Below are 15,483 nucleotides of genomic sequence, written 5' to 3' on the forward strand. Positions count from 1 at the left end.
GTGCCTTATTCTTTATCTATTTGAATTTATGAAGTCAGGTTAGTGTCTCAGGCTCAAACGAAATCCTACATTGAGCCACTATTCAGGCAATCTAGTCTAGTGTTAGATGTGGAGTAATGTGCTCCACTTTTCAACTTGAGTCTATGGTGTTGGATTGCTGAGTGTTATATTTTGTGCCATGGAAGTGTTTAGGGAGTAACACACTTGACAATGAAAGACTCTCCTTCTCAGCATCACCCCTCGCCTGAGGCACAGAGTCATAATCATAGGGCTATACAGCACGGAAACGGACCCTTGGGTCCAACTCGCCCATGCTGATCAGATATCCTAAATTAATTTAGTCCCATTTGCCAGCATTTGGTCCATATCCCTCTAAACCCTTGGTATTCATATACCCATCCAGCTGCCTTTTAAATGCTGCAATTGTACCAGCCTCCACCACTTCCTCTGGCAGCTCATTCCATACACACACCACCCTCCCTTTTAAATCTTTCACCTCTCACCTTAAAGCTGTGCCCTCTAATTTTGGACTCCCTTTCCCTGAGAAAAAGACCTTGGCTATTCATCCTATCCATGTCCCTCATGATTTTATAAACCTCTATAAGCTCACCCCTCAGCCTCCGATGCTCCAGGGAAAACAGCCCCAGCCTATTCAGCCTCTCCCTATAGCTCAAATCCTCCAACCCTGGCAACATCCTTGTAAATCTTTTCAAAACTCTTTCCACTTTCACAACATCTTTCCTATAGGAGAGAAATCAGCATGGAGACCCTCAGGACAAACTCACCGCCAGACCTCTCGCTCTCTCTCTCTGTAATGCGAGAGTTACCCCATGTCTGAGCAGCACACTACACAGTGAGCATTCGACAGATGCACATAATCAAAAACCATGCAATTGAATACATCACTTTGCAAATCAATGGCACATGGTCATATTTTGTTTATATTTTTCACAGGATATGGGTAGCACTGACTAGGCCTATATTTACAATTGCAACATAAACAGAAATTGCTTTAAAAACTGAGCAGGTCCTACAGCACCTGTGGAGAGAAAGCAGAGTTAATGTTTCAGGTCCAGTGACCGTTCTTCAGAGCTGTGTTCTGTACACTGGACCGCAGACATTAAGTCTGCTATCTCTCCACAAATGCTGCCAAACCTGCTGAGATTTTCCAGCAATTTCTGTTTTTGTTTCTGATTTCCAGCATCAGCAGTTCTTTGTTATTTTGATTAGTATTTACATGATTGCTCTTGAGAAGGGCACGGTTTCATAACTTATCAGTTCACATGTATGATCATAACAAGGTCTTAACTAGGAAAATCACTGTGCCTCAGGCATGTTAGGTACAATAGGTCGTGTGTGTGTGTGTAAAATCAGAACAACACGTGGGACAATCTGTCACATATCGCTTTGTTGTGAGTTTTATTATTTTTCATTTCATAAAGGGTTTATAACATGGTTTCTTAGAAAATTGGGTCAATAATTTAAATAATGGTCTGGTCCATCCACCACTTACAGAAATTCAATGCCTTTGGAGAGAAAAAAGACAAGCAAAGCTTTTAGAGAGATAACAGAAGGTGTTTGTGATCTTTAATTTCTGGCTTTGAAAAGACCATGGAGACATCTGTGTAGGTGGTTTCCTAGCAGCTCATAATACATTTGATTTTATTTGCATAAATTGAGATGATTGTAAGGAAGTAAACCCCAAGCATGGCATGTCTCCCTCTCTCAGTAGGTCTTGGAAACATGATAAACTTCCAAAAATCTGAACTTCTGACTATCTTAAAAATTCTGAAAGAAACTAACTTTGAACACTTTCCAAAGGCCTAAATCCAGCTTGATTTCAATAGAAACTAAAGATCTCCCATTAGTCTATGTCTATCAGCAATGTGATGTCATTGATATGCATTGTGATGTAATTGTTAAGCAGTGTGATGTCATTGATAAGCAGTGTGATGTCATTGATAAGCAGTGTGATGGACTTTGTAGATAAATCAAATTCTATCCTTTGTTTGAAGTACCTTGGTCCACAATGTGCTGGGGTGTTGCCTTACCCTTTTTAAAAATAGCATCATCTCCGCAGAGTCTATTGTCTGTTGTGTTGTGTGAGTGTGTTTTAGGGAAAATGGTGCATAGTTCTAATTCCAGATGACAGCTTGGATGTTAACTGTTGGGGTTTTCTAAATATGCTCTGTTTAAATAAATGAATTATTTTAGTTCATTACATAAGCCTTATTACAGATAATAGAGCAAAGGAAAAGTGATTGGCCATTTGGGGGATTGAACCAACACAATATTGCATGCAATTCTGCTCTCCCTCCTATCGGAAGGATGTTGTGAAACTTGAAAGGGTTCTGAAAATATTTCCAAAGATGTTGCCAGGGTTGGAGGATTTGAGCTGTAGGGAGAGGCTGAATAGGCTGGGGCTGTTTTCCTGGAGCATCGGAGACTGAGGGGTGACCTCATAGAGCTTTATAAAATCGTGAGAGTCATGGGTAGGGTGAATATCCGAGGTCTTTTCCTCAAGTTAAGAAAGTTGGGCTGTTTTCCCTGGAGCTTCAAAGCTGAAGGGTGACCTTTATAGAGGTTTATAAATTCTCGAGGGGCATGGATAGGATAAATAGACAAGGTCTTTTCCCTGGGGTGGGGGAGCCCAGAACTAGAGGGCATAGGTTTAGAGTGATCCAAGAGTGGGGTGGGGAGTGAGCCCTGAGGTGACATCAGCAGGGTAAGCCCAACGATGAAGGATGGAGTCTGAGGATCGGCGATTTTGTCCTTGGGCAAGGCATGGTGTTTCTGAACTGGCTCAGAACTTGGACATAGACGGACATCCCTTTCATCTATATCTTTACGTTTTCTCTTATTCTTAAACTATCAAAATGATGCCGGATTATGGTGACAAACAAATATTTTTTACTGTACTTTATTCTATTTCACTGTAAAATAAACACGACAATAAAAATCATTCACTCATAGATGGTAGCAGCCTTGATAGGCATAACTATCTCTCTCCAAGGATTCTGCCGGACCTGGTTAGGATTAACCTTTGTCAGAGTTAAAAAAAACTATTGAGAGGTATTAGTATCACCAGGAAGATCATGTATTTCTGTAATGTCAATGTGACTCTATTCCACTTCAGTTCATCTGCTCCTGAATCCCTCCCCCAGGCCTTTAATTACCTTCTGTTGTGGCTTATTGCTCCTAATCTTTCGTGGTCTACCCTCTATCGGTGTGAGATCACCCAAAATTCCATTGCCTTGTCCCAGCTCAATCCATTCTCACTGACCAATTAGTTCTTGGTTAATTATACCTCTCAGTTGTAAAACACGCCCCCATGTTTCCTTGACGTAGCCTCCCCTCCATACACCCCCTCTTGATAATCTTCTCCAGCCCCACAACTGTCCACGATATCTGTGTTCCTCCAACTTTGGTCTGTTGTAGGTGCCCAATCTAATTTCTTTGCCATTGGCAGTTGTACCTTGTTTTTATTGGGTGTCACTGGCCCATGGCAAAAGTGGGTACTGCAGATGCTGGAGATCAAAGTCAAGATTAGAGCGGTGCTGGAAAAGCACAGCAGGTCAGGCAGCATCAGGAAATTATCGCCCATCCCTAGTTGCCCTTGAGAAGGTGGTGATGTGCTGCCTTCTTGAACCACTGCAGTTCCCCCACTGTGGGTTGACCCACAATGTCCTAAGGGAGGGCATTCCAGCAATTTGACTCAGCGACAGTGAAGGAACAGCACCTGAGTCAGGATAGTGAATGGCTTGGATGGGGTCTTGCATGTGGTGGTGTTCCCACATATCATTCATGCCACACAAATGCCAGGCTATGATCATCACCAATTAGAGACAATCTAACCCCTGCCCCTTGACATTCAATGATGTTATCATCAATGAATCCCCCACTATCACCTTACTGGAGGTTACCATTGACCAGAAGTTCAACTAGACATGCCACATAAACAAAGTGGCCACAAGTACAAGTCAGAGGCTAGGGATATTGCAGAAAGTAACTGATTCTCGCTTGGTTGACACCATAGCCACAAACATCCACTCTCTCCACCACCAACGCTCAGTAGCAGCAGTGTGTACTATTTACAAGATACACTGCAGGAATTCACCAACGATCCTACGACAGCACCTTCCAAACCAACAACCACTAGAAGGAAAAGGGCAGCAGACACACAGGAACACCACCATCTACAAGCCCCTCACCATCCTGACTTGGAAATATATCTCCATCCTTTCACTGTCACTGGGTCAAAATCCTGGAATTCCCACCCTGAAGACATTGTGAGTCAACTCACAGTAGGTGGACTACAGCAGTTCCAGAAGGCAACACAGTCTCACCTGCTCAAGGGCAACCAGGGACGGGCAATAAATACAGGCCAGCCAGCAACACGCACATCCCATAACAAATAAACACATTTGCTGCCCTTGTCCTTCTAGAAGGAAGTGGTTGTGGGTTTGGAAGGTGCTGTCTGAGGATCTTTGGTGAATTTCTCCAGTGCATCTTTGTCCTTCAACCGCCAAGACCTCAAGCTCTGGAAATTTCTTTCCAGACAGGCAGCATGGTGGCTCAGTGGTTAGCACTACTGTTTCCCAATCGACAAGGACCCGGGTTTAATTCCAGCCTCAGATGACTGTCTGTGTGGAGTTTGCACATTCTCCCTGTGCCTGCATGGGTTTCCTCCGGGTGCTCTGATTTCTGTCCAAAGATTTGCGGGTTAGGTAAATTGGCTGTGCCCATAGTTTTCAGGGATGTGTGCGTTAAGTGTATTAGTCAGGGGTAAATATAGAATAGGGGAATGGGTAGGATACTCTTTGGAAGGTCAGTGTGGACATGTTGGGCTGAAGGGCCTGTTTCCACAATGTCAGGATTCTGTATTCCTTTAAGGCACAACTTGAAACCGACATCTTTGACTAACTCGAACAATCTTTGATTTCCTGTTCAAATGTCTCTTGAGATGTTTTGGTATGAAGAATCATGTTTGACAATGTTCCTACAGAGCAAATTGGACCATTTCGCTCCATAACTCTGAGTGCAATTTGTTCATGTTGTTTTCAGGGCTTTGGAGAAGTAAAGCTCATGAGGAAGTCACAATGCCAGAAGACCGAAGCCTCAGGAGTGTACTTGTCATGTGTGATGCACCCAGCTTCTGCAAAGGATGTATCTGACTCTGATTTAAATCCAAATCCATCAGGTAGAGAACTTGCCTACAATCCAGCCTTTTGGGGTCACATGCTCTGCTCCATCACGTGATTCAACTGATAGATTTTCCGTCATGAGTAAAATGCTCTCAAGTCTTTATGAAGCATTTCAGAGGCAATTTTCAAAAACAATAGCACTGCACAATGCAGGGAAAATAGGCTGGGACATTAGAAAAACAAAGAAGAAAATGACTTGTGGCTTTTGACATGGTTCCTTGGCATTGTGCTCAAAGATAAAGCAATTGGCCTGTGTGTAATTGCCTGTAGCAGTGAGATTCCTCAGCAGAACTGAACACAATGAGGACAGTATGTGGTGGTCGATTTTGACTTACCAACAGTTAGAATTAGGATTGAAATCACTTTTATTAACAGCGATAGGAGACTTTGAGGGCCAAGTTTGTGATAATAATTGAACCATCTATCAACCCGTCAGGGAAAATAAAACCGACTAAATAACTTGCAGGAGGGAGATGCTAACTTAAAAGAAAAATACAATAAACTGCGCAGGAGGGAATCTCCGCTCATAATGAAGTCTTTGAGGATGACAGTGCAACTTCAGGGTCATGTCAAAGGACAGTTCACAAAACGAACCTCGCAAAAAGGCATTCAGTTTTTAGGGAGCTGTCAGCGGAGGCTGTCAGTCTTGCTTTGTTTAAAGCTAGCTGATTAAGTTTCTTTACTCATTCCCAACTCGATTCCCTAAGCTCATGATTGTAAATCCGACGCACCGATTTGTCAATAATTGCCCTTGCATTGGGTTCAAAGGATACTTAAAATCCAGGCTCCATGTTTTAGTTCTATCTGAATAACACGTGCTGCTATCTGCATCCAACAGTTTACTTTCTTGTGGTAAGAACATAAGAACTAGGAGCAGGAGTAGGCCATCTCATCCTTCGAGCCTGCCCTAACATTCAATAAGATCATGGCTGATATTTTCGTTGCCTCAGCTCCACTTACCCGCCCTCTCACCATAACCCTTAATTCTTTCACTGTTCAAAAACATTATCTGTCTTACCCAATAATTGCCTTACTTTAAATATCCAAATGGTTTGAACTGGCAGAATATATATAAAGTTATCTGATTGAACCATTTCCTCAATGTATTTCTATCATAGACACATAACACAGAAATTATAATTAGCAGAAATGCTAATCTTTTTGGAATGATAGAAATTTACTGCAAGGATTGAAGCCAGTCAGGCCATCGAGTAACCTTCCAAAGAGCTGAGCAGTTAGTCCCCCTGTCCCTAGTCTTTCCCTCTGCTGCCATGACTTTCTCCTTTTTAATCTATTTAGCTATTTCTTCAACAACAATTTTGGACAGGGCATTCTAGTTCATGACAATGTGCTGCTCATCTCCCTCTCTGCTTCCTTTGGTGGCAACGTTTTACACATGTCCCCTTGTTTTGGAGCCCTCTGCAGTTGGAACAGTTTCTCCTTATTTGCTTTATGGAGACCCTTCCTGATGTTGAATCCTCCCTTAGCCTTCTCTGATTTAAGGACAGTGATGCTAACTTCTGTTGTGTCTCCATAGAAATGAAGTTCTTACTCCTTGTGCCATCTCAGTAAATAGAACTAGTGTCAAGTCTTTGCTATGCCCTAAATATTGGATTTTGACATTCCAAACAGGCTGCAATAATCTAGTTGACGCCTAACCTGTGTTTCATAAAAGTTTAGCCTGCCTATCTCCCTCTTGTACTCTATGCATTCATATATAAAGCCTAAGATTCCATTTTGTGTCACAAAATGTTCCTTTTTACTAATTGTCACTACTTTCTGCCATCTACAAGGCACAAGTCAACAGTGTGATGGAATACTCCCCACTTGCCTGGATGGGTGCAGCTCTAACAACACTCAAGAAGTTGACAATATCCAGGCTAAAGCAGCCCACTTGATTGGCACCATATCCACTCCCTCCACCACCGACACTCAGTAGCAGCAGTGTGCATTATCTCCAGAATTAGAATTAGGGTTATTGTAATATGTACTTAAGTTATAAAAAAAACAGGAGTACAGTGAAAAGTCTACAATGTCGCCAACACAAGTTGCCATCTTCGGTACAATATATCTCAGGACAAACCTTAGGTCTAAAAATAGAGAGAAAATAGAGAAAAAATGTTAGACTCCATTACAGATATACATAGTATAAGTTAGGAAAATAAGAAATAAAGCTGAAAAGATTAACATCACAGTTTTTCTGTAAGGATTTCCACATGGTCTGACTGGGCTGTACCAATTCCCAATCTTCACTCCAAGCCATCTCCACCTCGCTCCAGGTTCACCAAAGATCTTCAGACAGCACCCTCCAAACCCATGACACTTCTATTTAGAAGATCAAAGGCAGCAGATACATGGGAACACCACCCCCTGCAAGATCCCCTCCAAACCACTCACCATCCTGACTTGGAAATGTATCACTGTTCCTTCGCTGTCGCTGGATCAAAATCCTGGAACTCTCTCCCTAAGGATACTGTGGGTCTACCTACAGCATGTGAACTGTAGGACTGCAGTGGTTCAAAAAGGCAGTTCACCACCACCTTCTCAAGGGGCAACTAGGGACGGGCAATAAATGCTGACCCAACCTGCAATGTTCACCTCCCATGAATGATTAAAATAAAATCAATAAATTTAGATGCAGATTTCGGTTTTACTGTCACGTGTATTTAAGTACAGGATTACAGTGAAAAGTGTACAATATTGACAGTACCCTCTTAGGTACACAAGCTTCGGTACAAAAATAGAAAAATAAAGAAATAAGTTAAAACGTTCATCACTACAATTCTTACAGAACATTATTAAAATGCTGTGAAACAGTGGCATCATTTAACTCAACTCATAACGGACAAAACTGCAACAGGCAGTGTGTTTCTTTTTGTTTTCTTTTCATGGAGGGCTTCAGAGTCGGATTTGCTGCCGTTATTTGAACCGTCTGAGAATGTGCGCAGTTTGCAGAAGCCAGGACTACACCTGGTTTGAAATAGATTCTCGAAACTCCTCTGACTGTGTAGCAAAAGTGAAGCATCTCTTTGACAGCAGCTCTGAGCCCCAGCCATCTGGCAAGAACATAATCAAGCGAGCATGAGTAGGTCCACTGCTCCACACTTCAATAAAACCAGAAATGATCCACCACATCGACTCATTTTTTTCCGGTCCCTATGCCACGTATTTTGAGAATACTGTCCCAAAGTTATCCATCTCTTTTTATTTCTATCATTTATGGGACATGAACATCACTGGTTGGCCCAGCATTTATTACCTGTCCCCAGTTGCCCCTTGAGAAGGTGGGAGTGAGCTGCCTTCTTGAACCGCTGCAATCCACCTGCTGTGGGTTGACCCACAATGCTCTCAGGGAAGGAATTCCAGGATTTTGACCCAGCTACACTGAAGGAATGGTGATATATTTCCAAGTCAGGAAGGTGAGGGGCTTGGAGGGGATTTAGGTGTTGTGTCACTCTCCAACTCGATGGTTGCTGATTTCGAGTGTGCTTTGAGAAACGGATTGGGTATCAACACCAACATTTCTGTGTGCTACAGGTGGGAGTTCCGCCAGGTCAGAAATGCAGTTTTACAAATGAAGCATTAAACCTAGCCGTGGGTGTAAAAGTACTTACGTCACAATTTTGAAAAGAAGCAGAGCAGATTTCATCTCTATGCTGGGTCATCATATATCTTTCAATCCTCAAATCCCTCAAAGCCAGGTTATCTTCAAATCATAAAATTCCTACAGTGCAGATAGAGGCCATTCGGCCCATCATGTCAACACTGACCCTCTGAACAACAACTCACCTAGATCCATACCCCCACCCTAAGGCCGTAACCCTGTAATTCCCATGGCTAACCCACCTGGCCTGTGCATCCCTGCACACTATAGGGCAATTGAGCATGGTCAATCCAACTAACCTGCACAACTTTGTTTGTTGTTTTCTGAAGCTTGCTGTGTCCAAATGTGCAGCTGTTTTACTTTTACCACAGTAGTGACTGCTGTTCAAAAATGTTTGATTGGCTGTTTGAGACTTCCTGTCGTTGTGAAAGGTGCCCAAGTAAATGCAAGTGTTTTTTTTAAGGTCATTTTGTCTTAACACTAACAGACTTATAGTTGACTATAATTGTGGAATTGGCAGTCTTTAGCTGAATCCTCCTGGAGGGTAGTATGTTAGTAATAATCCCAATTGGTTGACCGTATGTTCTGAACCTCCAACAATTTGACAGAACTGTTTGGAAATTTCCCCATGTGGGGAATCCTGGTGCAATACCTTGTCCTACCACTGTGTGGCACAGTATGCCACATGCTGTCCAACCTCTGCATTTTCTTAACAATTATTTTTGTCAATCATCTCTTTCTTGTTGCAGATGGCAATGTTTTGACTCTTTCCCAGCCATTGGTCACTCACCAAATGGTAGATGTCAATCAACATTTCACTCACCTGGACTGTTATAGGTAGTGCCTGTCTCTTCATGAGCTGGTGCACTCACTCTGTGAGCACCCACACACATACACTCATGTAGACTCACTTTGTGAACACACATAGGCACACAAACATACTTGTATACACTCTTTGAATACACGCTCATGTACACTCACTCTGTGAACACACACGCATACTCACTTGTGTACACACTCTGTGAACACCCACACTCATTGTTCACACACACACTTGTGTACACTCACTGTGTACCTCCCCCCCACACACACACACTCATGTACTCTCACTCTGTGAACACACACATGCATGCACATTAATGGCTAAGGGATTGAATGAGATTCTCTCTCCGGTTTGGAACACTGAGCTGAGTGAAATGCTTTGCTGAAGGTTCTGCTGGAATTCAGTAGAAGCCAGAATTGCCCCTAGGATTAACTCAGCGACTGCTTTGAAAGGAAGGAATGGATGGGTGAGGTTGTTGGAGAATGTGTTTGTTATAGTAGAATAGCTGATGTTCCCTTGCATGTCAGCTGTGAATTGGATGTAGGTGCTGAGGGTAATAGTTGGGGTTATGAAGAGATATGATAACATTTGATGCTACATCAGGGAAATATTGCCAAATCATTTTCATAATAACTAATCGTTGCTCAGGTACCCTCATCTAAGTCACATGTGTCTTCACAGTTGTACATTCCCAATAACATGAGAGTTCCCTGTGAATCATGTCTGTCTCTCTCTCACACACACACACTCTCTCTCTCACACGCTCTCTCCCTCACACACACACACACACTCTCTCCCTCACACACACACACACACTGTCTCGCTGGTGTATAATGTAACACAGTGAGGGCCAGGTCAAGCTCCATCCCCATCCAGCCTCGATATCCATTTGGGGACTGATCTCTCCCTCCTTTTGTTCTCTCCCACGTTCTCCATATTTCTGTCCGAGGGCATCCGTTCCCTACCCTGACCCCATCCCGCTACAGAGGGTCAACACTTTCCACTTCCAGGTGATGCAAAACCGCAGGGAATACGATGGAGCTGTGATACAACACAATCCCAATCCCAACCTCATCCCAGACCACAATCCCAATCTAAGGACTAATCACAGCCAAAACCATATCAATGCTTCATCCCAATCCGAAGATAATTCCAGGCAGAATGCCATTACCCGACACAGAATACCGATCTCTATCCCAATCCAAGATTCAATCCCAATCCCAGCCAGGAGCCCAATCCAAATCCAAAACCTGATCCCAAGACAAGTCCCAATTCCTGGCCCAGCCAGAGACCCAATTCTAATGTCAGTCTGGGACACATTCCCAATCCCAGCCCACGAACTAATCCCAATTTCCAATCCCTGCCTGAAACCCAATCCAAATCCCAACCCGAGACACATTCCAATCCCAGTCTGAAACGCAATCCACTTCCAAAAAAGAGATCCCATCCCAATCCCAGCCCGAGACCCAATCTAAATCTAAACGCGAGACCCAATCCCAATCCTGGATAGCAACCCACATCCAATCCCAGCCCCGACCCAATCCCCAATCCCAATCCGACCAACAGGTCCCAGGGGTCAAACCCAAGGCCTACCCCCAGCAGGCTGTCAGTGGGGGTGGAGGTTTAAGGCCTACACGAGAGGGACTCCATTCCCTCTCCAGTTCCGGGTCTCCAATCCCATCTCTCCCTTTGGCAGCACCCTCAACCGTTCCCTAGGAACTGACCACCCACCCCACCCCCCTCCAGATTCTCAGCAGCTGCCCAGGCCCAGGCCTGCTCTGAGACCAGGCCTCAAGGCTGAGGTAGGGACACGGAGGCCTATAGGTCGTGCCATTGACCAGAGGAAAGACCAGACCAGGCCAGAGGCTAAACCATAAACTGCTCACCCTTGACCTCCCCAGCAATTAACCCCAGCGAGAGAAAGGTCAGTTTAAAACTCGTGACAAAACCAACTCCTTTGTGTGTCCAATTTAGAAATCAAGTTTATAAATTAAGAAGAAATACATACAGGCCAAGATTTCAATTATTTACAAACTCTGATGGGTGTTTCCCACATATAACAAATTTACAAACAGACGCGGAAAATTCCAGAGATTTACTGGAGCCAAGCAGATTGTGAAAGGGGATGTCACTGCCCACTTCTCAACACGCCAAGAGACGGACCTCACAACCCCAATATTCACCACTACGGAGAGACGGCCGCACTGTCGGAGGGGCAGTGCTGAGGGAGGGCTGCACTGTCGGAGGGTCAGTGCTGAGGGAGGGCCGCACTGTCGGAGGGTCAGTGCTGAGGGAGGGCCGCACTGTCGGAGGGTCAGTGCTGAGGGAGGGCCGCACTGTCGGAGGGTCAGTGCTGAGGGAGGGCCGCACTGTCGGAGGGTCAGTGCTGAGGGAGGGCCGCACACCCTCTCTCTCTCTCTGTCTCTCATGTCTCTGCAGGTTGCACTGATTGATTTCTTTCTTCCCACACTCTCCTTCCTCCTTTAATTATCTAGAACAGTCTCCTGTAGACCAAATTCTGAAGCACATGTTCCATGTTTCTGTTGTAAGAGCTAGCACCTGGTTTTGCCAGAGTCTTTTTTGGTAGACTTGCTGCTACCAACCCCTTTAGTGATACAGGGCTCACACATGAAAGATTAACCTTTAGCACAACCTGAGTAACAAGAAAATACATTACATACCAGTGAGATAACTGGTACTTAAAACCAGTTAACAAAATTAACACTGTGTAAGAGACAATGATATCTCTTATGAGATAGCAAATTGGTCCATTTAATTGTCTGCAGAAAAACTCAGTGTAAGCTCCTCCCAGAGAAGTGATTTATATATCAGTGGGCAGAGCTTTTCGAAAGCTTCCAAGTTAATTCTTTCAGGCCCACTTATAATGGTTTCCACTGCATGGACAGTTTGTTCTTTATGCACAACAATCTTCTGTCTTAGATTCAACAGAGACTCAAGGTTGGGAATGGAAGGCTCTGAGAGACTTGAACTCACAAGCGAGACCTACACCCTGCAGTAGTATTGAAGGACTGCAGCACTATCAGAAGCACCAGTCAGCTGATGGCTTTTCTGCCCAATAACAGAACCAAAGGTGGAACAAGGTGAAATGCTTATTTAAGTCCAGAGAAGTTATTTTCTTTATGAGTTTACTCAATTTGAATCAACAAACAGTTTCCAGTTTTTGGACACCACTAGTCTCAGGGTGAATGGATTTGAGACATTCCCACTTGTAGAATAACATTTTAAAATCTTCTTTCAAGATCAGTTCAGTTACACAGGATGGAGGGAAAAAAAATCCTCTGTTGCATTCAAAATATTAGGCACAAAACACAAGCAGAAAAAGCTTGTAGACTACATGGTGAAATATGACAAAGTGTCGCAATTAATGAGGTATCATTGCGGAGATTATAAAATCCAAATTGAAATGTGTAAAACAAGTTGTTAAGCATTCAGCTGCTGGCGTGGAATGCATGCAAGGACTCCTAAAATTCACGGACTCAAAGCATAGAGAGTGCAAAGCAAAGCCAGAGAGAAGCAGGGACAAGGTTAAGAGGCTTATCTGGAAGATGAAAGAAATCTTTCACACTAATTTTAGTTGCAAAAAAAAAGCAGGAATACAGCTTAATTTTGACCGCTTCAGGGTGCTGAATGTAATAAAAGAGGTTGAAATTAATCCGACAGAAGGAAAACAGAGAAAGCAACAACTAGGAGGTTCATTATATTAGAATAGGCAATTAATACTGACATCACAAGAAAAGTTTTGTTTGTTAGGATACACAGGATAGTTCCTGATAGGAGCTAACTCGAGTTCGGTACCTACTTTACAAGTTTTTAGATTAGATTAGATTCCTTACAGTGTGGAAACAGGCCCTTCGGCCCAACCAGTCCACATCGACCCTCTGAAGAGTAACCCATCCAGACCCATTTCCCTCTGACTAATGCACCTAACACCATGGGCAATTTAGAAGGGCCAATTCACCTGACCTGCACATCTTTGGACTTGTGGGTAGAAACCCACACAGACACGGGGAGAACATGCAAACTCCACACAGACAGTCACCCAAGGCTAGAATCGAACCTGGGTCCCTGATGCTGTGAGGCAGCAGTGCTAACCACTGAGCCACCGTGCTGCCCCAAAGTTATGCACTTTGAAACACAGATTGTGTGTAATGCTTCAGCATTAGCAACATGTAGCTAAATTAGGAAAGTATAATTAATCTTTAATTGACTAAGATTTACAAGGATGTTGCCAGGGTTGGAGGATTTGAGCTATAGGGAGAGGCTGAACAGGCTGGGGCTGTTTTCCCTGGAGTGTCGGAGGCTGAGGGGGGACCTTATAGAGTCTTATAAAATCATGAGGGGCATGGACAGGATAATTGACAAAGTCTTTTCCCTGGGGTGGGGGAGTCCAGAACTAGAGAGCATAGGTTTAGGGTGAGAAGGGAAAGATATAAAAGAGACCTAAGGGGCAACGTTTTCACACAGAGGGTGGTACGTGTATGGAATGAGCTGCCAGAGAAAGTGGTGGAGGCTGGTACAATTGCAACATTTAAGAGGCATTTGGATGGGTATATGAATAGGAAGGGTTTGGAGGGATATGGGCTGCGTGCTGGCAGGTGCGACTCGATTGGGTTGGGATATCTGTTCAACATGGGCGGGTTGGTCCAAAGGGTCTGTTTTTGTGCTGTACATCTCTATGACTCTATAAGAGACCATTGTATATCTTAGATGCAATGCAACTAGTGACTACATAGCACATAACAAACACAAAGTTATTTTCACTAAGCGTGAGCCTATCTTTCCCCACCTTGAGTACTTAGACTGTATCCCACAAACCTCCTGGATCGGAATGATTTCCCATGAACTATTCTGGCAGAGCTGGTACATAACCTTATCATGAATTTAGCTGTGATTTTCCTGTAGCAGAATTTGGGCACCAAGGAGTGAGTGGCAGGTTTCCTGTGTAAAATTCTGATGACTGTATTCGAACAGATGCCAAGTCACTATCGCCTGTGCTGACGGTCCTAATTGACCTAGTGGATTAATAATCCTTTGATCGTAAAATTCCACATTGGCCCCTTCCCTATCTCTGCAGTTTTGTTCATTACCTCAACCCTCCACGACCTCTGAACTTCTCCAGTACATCCCCGAAGTTTATTGCTGCACCATTGGTGTGCCTTCAGCTGCCAGGGTCCTAGGTTCTGACATACCCAGCCTAAAGCTCTCTACCATCACTATCTTTCTGTCTTCCTTCATTGAAGAAGCTGCTTTAAGCTTACCTCTCACACCAAGCCCCGGCGTTCAATCTCCCTGTGCATCTCAATGTCACATTTTACCCTCTAATGCTCCTGTGAAGTGTCACTGCATTGAAGTGCAATGTCTTTCACAGCATTGAGAAGAAATGATTTGCATTTATATAGTGCCTTTTCATGACCCCCAAGACCCCAACATGCTTTGTAGTCAATGCGATCTTTCTGAAGTATAATTGTTGTGTAGGTGCAGCAGTTTTAAATTTTCAGCTGTTTATATTCTGTCTGCATGTTACAGTTGACTAGGTACACATCACGCTGGCTCTGTTGGCCATATTTAAACTGGTGATGCTTAAAAATGTGTTGCTGGAAAAGCGCAGCAGGTCAGGCAGCATCCAAGGAACAGGAGAATTGACGTTTCGGGCATAAGCCCTTCTTCAGGAATGAGGAGGGTGTGCCAAGCAGGCTAAGATAAAAGGTAGGGAGGAGGGACTTGGGGAAGGGGCGTTGGGAATACGATAAGTGGAAGGAGGTTAAGGTGAGTATGATAGGCCGGAGAGGGGGTGGGGGCGGAGAGGTCGGGAAGAAGATTGCAGGTTAGGA

General features: G+C 43.9%; 1 long non-coding RNA gene across 1 annotated transcript in view; it reads left to right on the forward strand.

Annotated features, from left to right (window-relative positions):
* LOC122539502 overlaps nucleotides 1–15,483 on the forward strand; it is a 53,868-nt gene that overhangs the window by 36,477 nt on the left and 1,908 nt on the right. The window contains exons 5-6 of the long non-coding RNA XR_006309110.1: nucleotides 5,065–5,200; nucleotides 12,572–12,732. This is a non-coding gene — a long non-coding RNA (uncharacterized LOC122539502). The remainder of the gene's footprint in view (nucleotides 1–5,064; nucleotides 5,201–12,571; nucleotides 12,733–15,483) is intronic.

The sequence above is a fragment of the Chiloscyllium plagiosum genome, chromosome 32 (assembly GCF_004010195.1).
Source record: "Chiloscyllium plagiosum isolate BGI_BamShark_2017 chromosome 32, ASM401019v2, whole genome shotgun sequence".
NCBI classification, from domain to species: Eukaryota; Metazoa; Chordata; class Chondrichthyes; order Orectolobiformes; family Hemiscylliidae; genus Chiloscyllium; species Chiloscyllium plagiosum.